This window comes from Pavona decussata, unplaced genomic scaffold (genome assembly GCF_977016875.1).
Source record: "Pavona decussata unplaced genomic scaffold, jaPavDecu1.1 SCAFFOLD_178, whole genome shotgun sequence".
NCBI classification, from domain to species: Eukaryota; Metazoa; Cnidaria; class Anthozoa; order Scleractinia; family Agariciidae; genus Pavona; species Pavona decussata.
Window position 1 is genome coordinate 53906 of NW_028145588.1, and position 13827 is coordinate 67732.

The window sequence follows — 13827 nt, forward strand, 5'->3', positions numbered from 1 at the left end:
AAGCCCAAAGAACCTAAAGGGTTCTTTCCCTTTTATGTGAACATCTGGGAACAAACGATGCAGTGTCTCTTACTTTTACATAATACACGTACAAACTGAATTAATAGTTAAAGCCATCATTGCTTGACACATTGAAGCAATTATACCACATAATTATAAAGAGGACTAAATTATAAGGGGTCCCCGCATTAAGAAGCTATTCCAGGGCTTGCAATGCCTAATATCAATAAATATTTCCTGTTAAGTAAGTAACCACGTTTTCTCATAGTTTTTATTTTTGCTTTTTCCTTTCTTCTGGTCATGTCTTGACTAACCAGGCAGTAAGTATCCTTTAATTTTCATTTAATACACCCACGTTGAAGTATAAAGTGGTAACTCATGTAATTGTAAATGACGGCTGGCCACATATTGAATGAGTAATTGTTCACCATCTTGAAGACAGTAAACGTTTTATGAAAAAAAAAATCACACTAGTGATCACAGGTAGTCTTTTTCATAATATTAAAGCAATCTGGAAAGCTAGAAATGAACTGATGTTAATTAATCAGAAATTTTGTTCAATAATTACAACTTTCTAAACATGTGGATAACACACTTTAATAATAACAAACAGGAATGTGATCTCCCATGAAGAGAAATGGGAAAAAAAGAAAATCAGAGACAACAAACAAACTAAAAAAGGGAAAATAGAATGAAATAAAAGGAGTGTATTATTTGTGCTCAACGTTTTGAAGCAAGACTCTAAAACCCAAAACAAAAATTGTATAGATGCGTTAATGATTTTTAAAGATGAATTAAAAAACATAATCTCGTGTGGTAGTAATCAATGGTTTCTTTTTCCTTTACACGAAAGACACGCACAATCGTGAGAAAAACGATTATTTTGTAGATATCTTAATGAATTATAAATAGATCTGAGAACGGGATTTCCAGCATTGAGTAAAAGAATTGCTAAAACGATTTGTAGCGAAATATTTATTGATGAAATTTGAGCCAGCTACCTATTTGCTTTAAAAGATAATAAATGTCAATGGTATTGGTTAGGGGATACAAGTTTTAAAATAGGTAACACGATGATTAACTTTTTTAAATAGGTCGTTTATTTGTTTGTTTAATTATTAAAGTTTGTCACACATACAGTGCAATAATAGTTCATGTATAAAGAAGGAATTAAACAATGAGTAAGAACGACGAGGAAGCCTAAGGAACCTTTATCGTTCTTTCCCTTTCACGTGACATCTGGGACCAAACCGGGCAGTCTCTTAACTTTTAGTTAATACACGAACAAATTGACTTAGTAGTTAACACTATCATTTTCAGGACCACTGAAGCAATTAGACCACAGAATTGAGAAGGGAACTAAATTATAAATTATTCCATTGCATTAAGAAGCTATTCGAGCGTTTGCGATTCTTCAATGAAAGATATTCCCAATTAAGTAAGTATTAAGGTTATCTAATAATTTTTTGTTTTTACCTTTTCCTTTCCTGTGGACATTGGGTGACAAACCAGGTGGTAAGTATCTTGGACCTTTATTTAATACATTTACTTTGAAGTATGGAATGGTCACTCATGTAACCGCAACATGGGTAATTCATAACAGTCAGCTAAGTGGTTATATATCGAGTTAGTACACGTTTTTTTGTTTGTTTAATTATTAAAGTTTGTCACACATACAGTGCAATAATAGTTCATGTATAAAGAAGGAATTAAACAATGTGTAAGAACGACGAGGAAGCCTAAGGAACCTTTGTCGTTCTTTCCCTTTCACGTGACATCTGGGAACAAACCGGGCAGTCTCTTAGCTTTTAGTTAATACACGAACAAATTGACTTAGTAGTTAACACTATCATTTTCAGGACCACTGAAGCAATTAGACCACAGAATTGAGAAGGGAACTAAATTATAAATTATTCCATTGCATTAAGAAGCTATTCGAGCGTTTGCGATTCTTCAATGAAAGATATTCCCAATTAAGTAAGTATTAAGGTTATCTAATAATTTTTTGTTTTTACCTTTTCCTTTCCTGTGGACATTTGGTGACAAACCAGGTGGTAAGTATCTTGGACCTTTATTTAATACATTTACTTTGAAGTATGGAATGATCACTCATGTAACCGCAACATGGGTAATTCATAACAGTCAGCTAAGTGGTTATATATCGAGTTAGTACACTACTTTAAAATGTTAAGCATCTGAAGACAGCAAATGTTTCATGGAACAAAATACAGTATTAATCGCAAGTAGTCTATTTGCAATTTTAAAATAATCTGCAATGCAGGAAACAGGATATGAACTGATGTTAATTAATAAAAAATCTTGTTGAAAATTACAATTGTCTTAACTTGTGGATAACACATTTTACTAATAACAAACAGGAATGCGATTTTCCATCGAAAACCAAAAACAAGAAGAAAAAAAAAACTAAATCAGAAACAAAGGGGAAAAAGAATGAAATAGGAGGAGTTATATTTATAGTTTTAGCGTCATACAAATTCCTTATTATTATTATTATTATTATTATTATTATTATTATTATTATTATTATTATTATTATTATTATCATTACTATTAGTGCTAATCGTTTTGGGGAATGCTTTGAAATCTAAAACAAAAAGTGTGTGGAATAAGATGCGTTAATGAATTTTAAAGGTGAAGAAATGAACATAATCTCTTGTAATAGTAATCAATTGTTTCTTTTTCCTTTACACGAGAGACACGCACAAACCGGCCCCGGCGCAACCGTGAGAGAAACCATTGATTTTCAGCTATCTTAATGAATTATTAATATATCTGAGAATGGGATTTCCAGGGGGAAGTTGTTAAAACAACAGGTAGCGAAATCTTTATAGGCCAAATTTAAGCCAGTGGATATCATTTGATAAGACAAAATCTCAAGTGTTTGATATATCTCCTCCAACACTTCCTCGAGTAAGGAAACACTTTGCTATTGAAGACCAGCTATCAAATTTACATTACACCTACAACTTTATTCGCTGAAAGTTTAAAAATTTCAATGGTTTATGATCAGGGGATATAAGTGTTTAAAAAGGTAACATCAACTTTTTATAAATCTCTTTATTTATTTATTTATTTATTTATGAAAGTTTGTCAAACGTACAATACAATAATATTTCATGTATAAAGAAAATATTAAATAATAAGTAAGAACGGCGAGGGAGCCTAAAGAACATTTAGTGTAGTTTCCCTTTTACGTGACATCTGAGACCAAACCGGCCAGTGTCTCTCAGGAAAACTCGGTAAATTTGTATACAGATGTAAAGAGTTATCCTTGCTTTGTGTATTTGTATAAGTCAAATCAAGAAATGCATAGTTTGAGCGACGATCCGCTAAGAGATTTGAGGGTACATTTTTTGCATTTTGAAAAGTCTCGAATTTACCATAAACTGAATGGTCGATATCTCCAATGTAATCTCGATTAAAAAAAAAAGCCGTCTATCCAAAAGAAAAAAAATTAGTATAAGCAGCTCCAATATATATTGAAAATATTATTTCACATGTTGTCGGCAATATGTTGTCATTGCAAGAGCACAAGTTCACGTATTCCGTCCAAATGATTTTCCTTAAAATTGAAAATGGAAACATTGATTTTCAATTTTCCATTTTTCATTTCTTTACAAGGAAAAACGTTAAAAATGAAATCTCAATAAGGATACATTTTTAAATCGTGTTTTCTTAAGGTATGAAAATTAAATACGACGAAAAGTGATAACAAATTTCGGATAATCCTGCAATAAAACCTTTCCAATTGAGATTCAATTCCTTGATTTTACGAGATAGTGAAGATCAAGATCGATGAAATCGGTCATGATAAATGAAAAATGGAAAATTGATAAAACCTTTCGTACTAAGAGATCGACAGATCAAAAACTGGTAAAACCGGAAGGGGGCTGAGAGAGGCGAACAAAGCCAAAACTACCCGTGGAGGGAGGTGTGCGAAGCTAAAGACAAACATGGCGGCCACAACATTGTGGACTTCGGCTGCTGAAGATTTGTGAAACTTCCATTTAGTATACACACTCGCCTAAAGGCTCGTGTGTATACAAAAAAAAAAAAATCAAGTCGCGAGTGGGATATTCACGGTAATTGATCCCATGCCACTCACTGAATTAACACAAAACCTCACTTTTTAATGCTTTGACAGCAAATGAAAGCACAGGTCACCAAAGCGTATGTGACACAGGCTACCATGCAAGCGTGATTTAAGAGTTTGTATGGAGTTATAATTAAATCGAAATTTAGACAACAATTTTCCCTAAAAAACCCACAAAAAATATACTTAAGTCTGAAAAAGCTTACCCGGTGTGTTTTGCTTTGTTTTCAATGCCCTTCAGTGATTCCAAACGCTGTTTTGAGCGGTTTATCTCTCAGCAGCTGGTCCACGTGCATCACTATATTATGTTAATGCAAGGTAGCCAGGAAACTACAAGTCGAATTTCAATGGAATTTGGCCCGTCATTTAAGGAGAGCACTTCGAAAACCTCGCTAAAATTAGCTTGAAACTTAAGCTCTCGCTTAACTGACTCACCATATGGCAAGAAGGATGATGTGCGGTCCCTCCTGGGTAGCTCATTTACGGAGGAGTTCATTTATTGAGACACAGGCCTTCGTTGAAAACAAAGTTCATTTCAAATCGGGTGCCTTTTTTGCCGCCGACAGAGCCGTGTCCCTGGAATGTTGGAATAAACTCACGGTCAAACCTATGCACGAGTACTAAAATGGCCCAGCCGGGGAGATCCACGGGAAGCCTTTGGCACTTAACAAACCACACACACCCCCTCCCGGCTAAGTGCAGTTCTGTACCAGCCAGCCGACCTTGTTGTGGCCTTTTTCAGTAACGCGTAAAACATTATTTTGTTCATCAGTTAGCCTGCCATATGCATATGGTATAATTGATCTAGGTTCGCATTAACGTGACATAAGAATATAAATAAATATACAACTTATACCAAATTACCTCGACATATTTGCTCATCCACGAAAGTGACTACATCTTGCAGCTGATGTAACTTCGTACCAAAATTTGATTGTATTGATTGTGACCTACCGAAAACGACTAAACACTCATCGCCAGATCTGGTCAAACGACTTAGATTATTTTTTCTTCCTGCCCTCCTGCTCGCAAGGAATAAACCGGTTATGAGAACTTCGAAATACAAAAGGTTTAATGAGCAAAACATTGACCTTACACGTTTTTTAAAAAATCATTGCCGTTCTCGGCAAAACAACAACTTTGCAAAACTTGTTCAAGCGTGCATACAAAGACAAATTTTCAGTTTCTTTCGGTCAGCTTTTATTCAATAAAAGCCAACTCGTAAGTTAACGAGTTGGAAAATTGCGAAGTCTGCGAAGTTAATAATACAAAAGTCAATTCATATTCTCAAGAGACGTTTCTTGCTGTCACGCCAAGCACGGCTGACTGGTACAAAACCGCACTTAGCCGGGAGGGGGTTTGTGTGGTTTGTTACGTGCCAGAGGCTCCCCGGCTGTGCACATTTTAGTACTCGTGCCTAATTTTGACCGTGAGTTTGTTCCAACATTCCAGGGACACGGCTCTGTCGGCGGCGAAAATGGCACCCAATTTGAAATGAACTTTGTTTTCAACGAAGGCCTGTGTCTCCATAAATAAATTTCGCCGAAAATTATCTGCCCAGGAAGGACCGCACATCATCCTTCTTGCCATATGGAGAGACAGTTAAGCGAGTGCTTAAGTTTCAAGCAAATTTTAGCGAGGTTTTCGAAGTGTTCTCCTCAAATGACGGCCCAAATTTTATTCAAATTCGACTTTTAGTTTCCTACCTTGCATTAACATAGTGCACGTGGACCAGCTGCTGAGAGATAAACCGCTCAGAACAGCGTTTGGAAGCGCTGAAGGGCATTGAAAACACAGCAAAACACACCGGGTAAGCTTTTTCAGACTTGAGTATATTTTTTGTGGGTATTTTAGGGAAAATTGTTGTCTAAATTTCGATTTAATTTTAACTCCATACAAACTCTTAAATCACGCTTGCATGGTAGCCTGTGTCACATACGCTTTGGTGACCTCTGATAAAAGCAGTGAAAAAATATCCAACAGATTGGCAATGTACTTGAAAGTACATAATTTTGATTAAAAAATATTAAAAAAATAGAAATAGGTACTGCTCATTAAATGTTTAAAAGCCTTTGTAGGAAGCAAGAAACGCCGGGAATTTTTTTGTGGAATACTTCCCGTTGCATACCGCAGAATATGCAACGGGTTTCTAGCTTTCTGATTAGCTGTATTCTCTATTGCATGGCATAAATTTATCCATTCAGCCAGCGTGATAAAAATATTTGCCGCACGGTTCGACTAATAAAGATCTGCAATATTGCACTGGCTGGAGTCAGAATAAACAAGTAAAGCTGGCGGCGGCAATTCAACAAAAAAAGAACGTAGCTTTCAATAAGACTTCCTGAAAACAAGTAGCCAACCTTTGGAGAATCACATCGTTCCATGAAATTGTAAGGTTTTTACTACCTCTCCTAAACTCAAGCTTCTTGTTTGGCATTGTTATAATGATTCCTTGTTTAATCACAAATATCGACAAACTACGCAACAAACAGTCGCGTTCACTGACGAGTTCTCTGTATGGGTCGCTGTAAGGTGCAATCTGGTACGATAGATTAATGGACCTCGTTTTCAGTTCTACTCCTAGATTCTAAAAAATTCACTTTAGTCGCCAAATTTAAGACATAGCTTCCCACGCTTTTCACAGTCACCCGTCAATGAATCTCCCTCGCTTATGGAAAACATACCCACTGAATACATCGCACAGCTTGTGCTGAATGAGGGCAGAAGCAATGCCACGGATCAGTGAAATTCTTCAGCGTCTTTATCCGAACCAAAGAGGCCTCAGCGATAGATCAGTTAGACGTTTTTTATGTGAAAATGGTATATCACGAAGATCTGGACACAATGATGACACATTGAGATTGCATGACATTGGATGTTATTTTGCAAGACGTGGTAAACAAGGTAAGTTCAGTACACCAACCGCAATTTCTTATTTAACATTATGAATGACCTATGTGCACCGTATACATGCAACTAAATAAAGAAGTGAAGTGACAAATGAACTTTATTGCCAGTCAACTTAAGCTCCAAGCTTATGTTTTAAAGGGTGCCAACGAGGTATGCTTCAGGTGTAGGCGGCAGTATGTACATGTGTGGTGTTGGGACCTTAGAAAATACGCAGGGCCAATTGTCTCTATCAACACTTTCTGACTTTTTTTCTTTTAAAAACTTAAACGAAATTAAATTCATTTATACATTATTTTTCAATGCCATTATAATCTCACATCTCCTTAAAAGCCCTTCTTGGTATTCATGCTCAGGTGGGCTCTACATGAGGAAGAAAAATGACGAAAGGATTTTTTCAGTTGTAATGAGATTCATCATGTGGCTGAAAAAAGGATTGCCTTCTCACTTGCTCGAGTCGCCCCTGCCGATCACTATCAAAGACAGGACAGGACTGAGCAGCTGACAAACCCTATACCTTATACTGCTTAATACTTTGGCGACAAGCTTCACATTAATCAAAATAAAAAAGCTTGTAATGTATTGCGTTGTTCATGTATGTGCAACAGATGGTTACGGTGGAAAGATTGTTAATTAGCCATGCTTTAATTTCTGTTAAAAACAACCTCCTAATTTATAAACACATTTTCAGGCATGTTTTTCCTGGTTATGTTTAATAGTCCAAAAATTTCCCTGAGGGGTAGGGGGGGGGGGGGAATTTTTGGAAGTACAGATAATTTTGAATTGTTAGAACCTTATAACATGTAGGGCATATAACTATGTTATTTTGATATTCTTACTTGATTTATTAGTAAATACTTTTATCTATTATTCATCACTATTTCATGTTGTTGTTATTCCAACTTTTTACTGCACTATTCTAAATGGGACAACTTGTCAAACTAGTAAAAGCAATTTTTCAAGCTTTAACAGTGACAAATTCAATTGTTTATGTTTCAACCATTAACGCCGAAAACTGATAGTGCATTCTACTACTACTACTGTTCAAAACTGCTATATATTCCTCAAGATGCCACTTTTCTGCCGTGTAATGACCAGAATTCATACAACAACTTGCACTCTTCTACAGGCAATCAGTTCTGACTTATGGAATCCGGGATCAGCTGAGAGTTGACAAGGGAAGGGAATTTTCTCTCAAGCTTTCCGTTCAATACCTACCCAGTCAACAAAGGAGGAACACAAACCGCCTTCCATATCTGCAAACAACATCCAAAGAAGTTAGTACTTTATCTAATTTCATGTCTGTTAAAGCTTTGGCCACATAATGAAGTATAATGTTACAATATTCTCCTCTTATGTGTATGCTTACTAATACCTCCAAAAAAGAAAAAAAGGTCACACCCGTTTTCTTCATCGAAACCGCGACGAAAGAAAGCGAAGAAATCTTTGGGAAGAATTCAGCAACGCTACTCGCTGAGAGCGATCGTGGCTCCTACTATCACCAAGAGGCGTGGATAGGAGAGTATGACAACAAGCCATCGTCTTCGGTGGGCCCAATCCGCTCCAAAATTATCAGCAGAGTGCGGGAGATCCAAGAACCAGACCTAGAGATAGAAGATTGGAAGACATGAAATGGCATGTTTTGTCTTTTCCTGGTCAGAATTTGAAGTAGCAACAATCAAGTTATTTATTAGTAGATGTAAGCGAAATAAATGGGTAAAACACACAAAACGATCAAATTGGTGATTACTAGCCTTGGTCAGTTTTGTAATGTAAGTATAGTAGAGTAGTGTAAATTGTCAATTGTAACATTTTGTAATCTTCATTACTGAAACTATTGTAAAGTAGTTTTGTGTTGTTTCAATTAACATTGTATTGTTAAACAAAACCTTGGTCAATTGTTTGCTATTTAAAAATTACCTTGCGCGTAAAGCGGTCTTCTCCGAAGGATGACTAGACTGCAAGCAGTCTCTTCCTGGATAGTCGAGAGGTCGAGCGAAATAGCCGAGCGCGATAAAAACTGGAGGGAATGAATGAGGGAGGCTTGGGGAGAGAGTCTTTTCTCGTTTAATCATCCTCGCTCCAGTCTCGCTGCGCTGTGAGCGCACCCTCTCGACTGACCAGAATGGGACTGCTTGCAGTCTAAAGGACGACCGGGGCGAAAATCTATCTGTTTCGCCTTACCTGTTATAGACCATTGTTAAGAAAAATTGATCTCCCCCTGAGGAAATTTGCTTCACGCCTAGTTGTCGCCATACTCAGCAACCACTGGGTCGAATTGGGCTGAAATTTGGCAAAATGATGTTATTTGATAAAATGCAAAACCGTGTCTGCGAATTAAAATATTTTTCCCTGTTTCAAAGTTATTGCCGATTTTTCACAGACAGAGTGAATTATTTCATATTCACAACTTTATCCGCTTGTAAAACGATAAAAAACGAACGTGTTAAAATCTGAGCCACTGTTTTTTTAGGCCATTGTGAGAGCAACCAAACGCCATGTTAATCGTCTTCTTGTGCATTTATTTGGTGGGCGTGAAACTCGATTTATAAAGACAGAGAAATCTACGAAAAATGGCTGATTTCTAAAAGACATTCAAATCTGAGTGCCTTTCAGGAAATTAGCCATATTCTAGAATTATTTTAAATCTGTAAAAAAATGTGGGATTTACTGAGGATTTTGTAACAACAGCGAGAGCTATAGCGACACGCGCGCACCACGGTCCGGTGGGATGGCTGATACCTTAAGTCTTAAATTCGAAATCAAACAATGCTGAATCAATGCCCGGTAGAATAATCAGTGTACCCACCTGGCGCAGGTTCTTGCCATCTTTAAAGGCGCCCCATGGGGCTACAAGTCTACAAAACTACATCTTAAAACGACCCGAATACGTTCAAAACCATGACAGTCTCACAAATCTTCAGGAGCCGAAGTCCTCAATGTTGTGGCCGCCATGTTTGTCTTTAGCAGCTTCGCACCCTCCCCCCCATGGGAAGTTTTGCCTTTGTTCGCCTCTCTCAGCCCCCTCCCGGTTTGTCCAATTTTTGATCTGGCCATCTCCTGGTGCGAAGGTTTTATCAATTTCTCATGACCAGAGGAAAATTGAAAATTAATCGAGTATTTCGTGCGTTGCCCATTTCCTCGTTCTTGATCTTCACTATTTCGTAAAATCAAGGAATTGAATCTCAATTGGAAAGGTGATATTACAGGATTATCCCAAATTGATTATCACTTTTCAATTGTTTTCGTTTGTCAAACGAAAATTGAAATTTGTGATGTCGTTTTTAATTTTCATACCTTAAGAAAACACGATTTAAGAATGTATCCTTATTGAGATTTGATTTTTAACCTTTTTTCCTGGTAAAGAAATGGAAAATTGAAAATCAATTTTTCCATTTTCAATGTTAATGAAAATCATTTGGACGGTGGACCCACGGACCTTGCAACTAAGGCGGCTTTGAAAAAATTCACTTTATGATATGTTTTGTCTAACATTACTCACCGTATGTCGTGAAAAAGCTTTGTGCATTTAAGCAGATTGTGCAACCGTACAGCTTAAAATGGTGTAACACTTGAGACAGCAGAACAACCTTGATGTAAACAGTTAACTGATCGCTTGTGATCAATTTGACGATCATAGCTGTGGTGTAAACTCGCTTAGTATTTTCTGTGGATTTTTTTTAGGGAGGCTAGAGAGGATTTTTAGCTGCGTTCGCGTGCGCAACTCACATAAGCCACAGCTAAGTGGATCAAAATTTCTATCGAAAGTCTCGCGCGCAGAACACCAGAAGAGGAAAAACATCGTAAACTCGTGCGAACCGGAAGTAAAAGTTGCGGGAAAGATTTCTTTTCATCTAGAAATTTTGGGTAATGACGATTTTTGATTTTTTTTTTTTTCGTGCATGCAATATTCAGTATGCCACTACACATAGAAACGTTCGGCCAAAAGTTGTCCAGCCATATACCAAGAGGAGTTAAAGAATATACATACGATGCTTTCCGACAAAGCAATACTTGTTGCCACGGTAAAAGCTATAACGTCAGAACTAGTCTAAAAGTATTGCCTAACAACAGAAAATGTTTCTGGTTTGTCGACATGATCAGAAACAAGTTTTTTTAACCTTTCATTATTTCGCAAATTCTACAACATTGAAAAACCTTCTCGAGACTCCTTAATGTAAATTGATTCAAAGCGTTATTGAACTAATATCTGGCGTGCAGCTAATGTCGAATGCAAAATTACAGAGTTTCGTTCCTAGGAATAGTGTAGCGAGAAGAACTAGTTTTATCTTACAAAGTAGGAGTGTTTTTATATTTCCCAACTTTAGAAACTTTAAAAAAAAAAAGAAAGAGAAAATAGATCGGTAGCAGGATTTTTGTAGTTTTTGTCTGCTTTTTTTTTTACGGGGAAGCGGAGGAATGAATATTCGGTGAGCGTGTATCCAGATTCAGGGGTATACAAGACCCTTTCTTTATCTGGTAGACATTCTCCTCTAACAGAATGATTTGATGGATTTGAAAAAAAAAAAAGCTTATCTTGTTTGCGTGTTATTAAAAATCAGGCGCTATTTTATTCGCTAACCTAGATTCCGTCTCTTTTAGGGAAGTACCGTTCTTTCAATACTTTGACAAACAACTCACTTCTTTCGAAGACCTCGTAATCACAGATCCGAATAACTTTGAAGTCGCGCGTCTTTTCCATTCGGACTAGCGCGAATGGGACCTAGCCTTAAAAGTCAGTAGCAACTTTTTAAAACAACAACAACAAAGCATGGGCCGGATGAGAAAGGCAAAGTGTCCGAGGGCCCTGCCACTACGTCTTTCCCAGCCAGCCAATGCTCATTTTTTGTTTTATGCACACTAGGCAACTGAAAACAAACTCGTAATTTACTTCGCAAAAAGGAAACAAACAAACAAACAAACAAATAAAGATTCAAATTCTTTCTGTCAAAAGGGACAACTTTCTAAAGGCATATATGATAATTAAATTTAGCGAAAAGTATGCCAACTCACACTGAAAGTTGCTCATCTCAGTTGACCTTCGGCAATTACAGGAGCGGATGCCTCAATTGTTACACCATTCTTAGCTGTATGATACACAAACTGTTAAAATACACAAAGCTTATCCACGCCATAGGAGGAAGTTACTCTTTGGCTTTCTTGCCTTGTCTGATGTCTCCCCTACAGTATTAATTAATTAGTTTATTTATTTGGCTGAACTGGTAATTTTACGCGGGCTAAGTTTCAGGGTTGATATTTAGAGCTATACCTGAGGAGGACACAGCCTGTGGTTGTAATAGAATAGATCTTAGGGATTGGCAGGGCGAAATTATTCCGTCAGTTTTGATCTGGCGGAAGACAATATTTCTATTATGGAAATTAGGCCTATAGTGTTTTACGTTGAAATCTTTTTCTCAACATCCGGGACTGAATGGCGCGCAAGCGCAAAGCTTGACAATGAATTTCACTTTAACAAGCGTGAGTTTGAAATTCATCATTTTTCTCCCTTGCAACTGTATACGTAGTCGTTTGTGTAAGATGTCCGCTCGAGAGTGTAATAACAGCCAGATGTTCGACCGTCGTGATTTACCTTTAGCACAAGCACAAGTCTTGAACTATCGATCACTGTGTTGCTCTGATTAAGACAATTGTTTTGTAAAAAACTTAACTTGAGTGAAGAAAAAAAAGAAGAAAAAAAACGGGTTTTGAGTAAGATTTTAAGTATCTTAACGCCGTTATCCGGCCCACCACTTTTTTCTGTAGGATCATAAGTTATGGTTAATTGAAATAATTAAGTTGAAATGTCAATGTTATGGCTAATTTCAAAGTAAACCACCTCTTTTTCTATGCTGTTCCTTGACTTTTCTGTGTTGTAATCGTAAAAAAAAAGTGTTGTAATCCTGGGCCCTAATTGTTTGAGTCGAGGGGGGGGGGAGTAATCCGCCTCCTAGCCCCTTCCATAACATTGCCAGTCTAAAAGCTATTGGGAGTTGGACTTGGGAAGTTCTTCCAAAGATGACTCCTTTGAGGTCCGCAACGCGGAGTGATAGCGTCATATGACGCGGAAATTAGTCATGATTGCCGAGTGGCGGCCATCTTGGAGATCTGGATTTTCTCAAAGCTTCAGCAAAGCGCCAAAATTCAACGAAAGTAATCAAAAGTCATTTTTCTTCATTAAAAAAAAAATCATTTCTACTTTCTGAAAAACTACCTGTCAACATATGGTCGCCATGTAACATCAAAGTCAATCAACACTAACCGACCACATCAAATTTTATTTCCAGATAAATTTCTCAAAAAGTCCCGAAGTTTTAGGCCGTTTGCTCAATTATTAACAACGTCATTTATGTTAAAAGTTCCCGCGGGCAGAATCCTTCCTCCTCCTGTATGGAGGGGTTTCATTTATGCGAAAATACAATTCTGGTTTATCGGAGATTTCCACATCTTGAATAAAAACTGCATCAAGACTAGCAACAAAAACTGTCCAGCAGTCGAGTTTAAAAATGTTTGTTTTTGATCGCTGTCTAATGCACGCTAATAACTCTGTTCAAAACCAATTTTATCTGTCTGTTTATATTTTGTTTTAAAACCAATGGTAAACGGCTCAGCGTGATGACTGAAGGATGCACTTTGAAGGCTGCTAATTTCAAGTTTATATAACTCATTATTAAAGGAACCCTACCTACACCGTTTTTTTTTTTTTTGTTTTCGTCTTCTGGGGGCAGGGATGGGGGAGGGGGGAAGGGAAGGCTGCGGATTCTACTCCCCCCTCCATAGCCCCGCCGCTATTAAAGCTATGGCATTGA

At 37.1% G+C, this 13827-nt stretch overlaps 1 long non-coding RNA gene and 1 pseudogene across 1 annotated transcript in view; both read left to right on the forward strand.

Annotated features, from left to right (window-relative positions):
• Positions 1-13827, forward strand: part of LOC146463362 (uncharacterized) — a 403676-nt gene that overhangs the window by 46727 nt on the left and 343122 nt on the right. The gene's annotated exons all lie outside the window — the stretch shown is intronic.
• Positions 6786-8534, forward strand: LOC146463364 (uncharacterized; annotated as a pseudogene).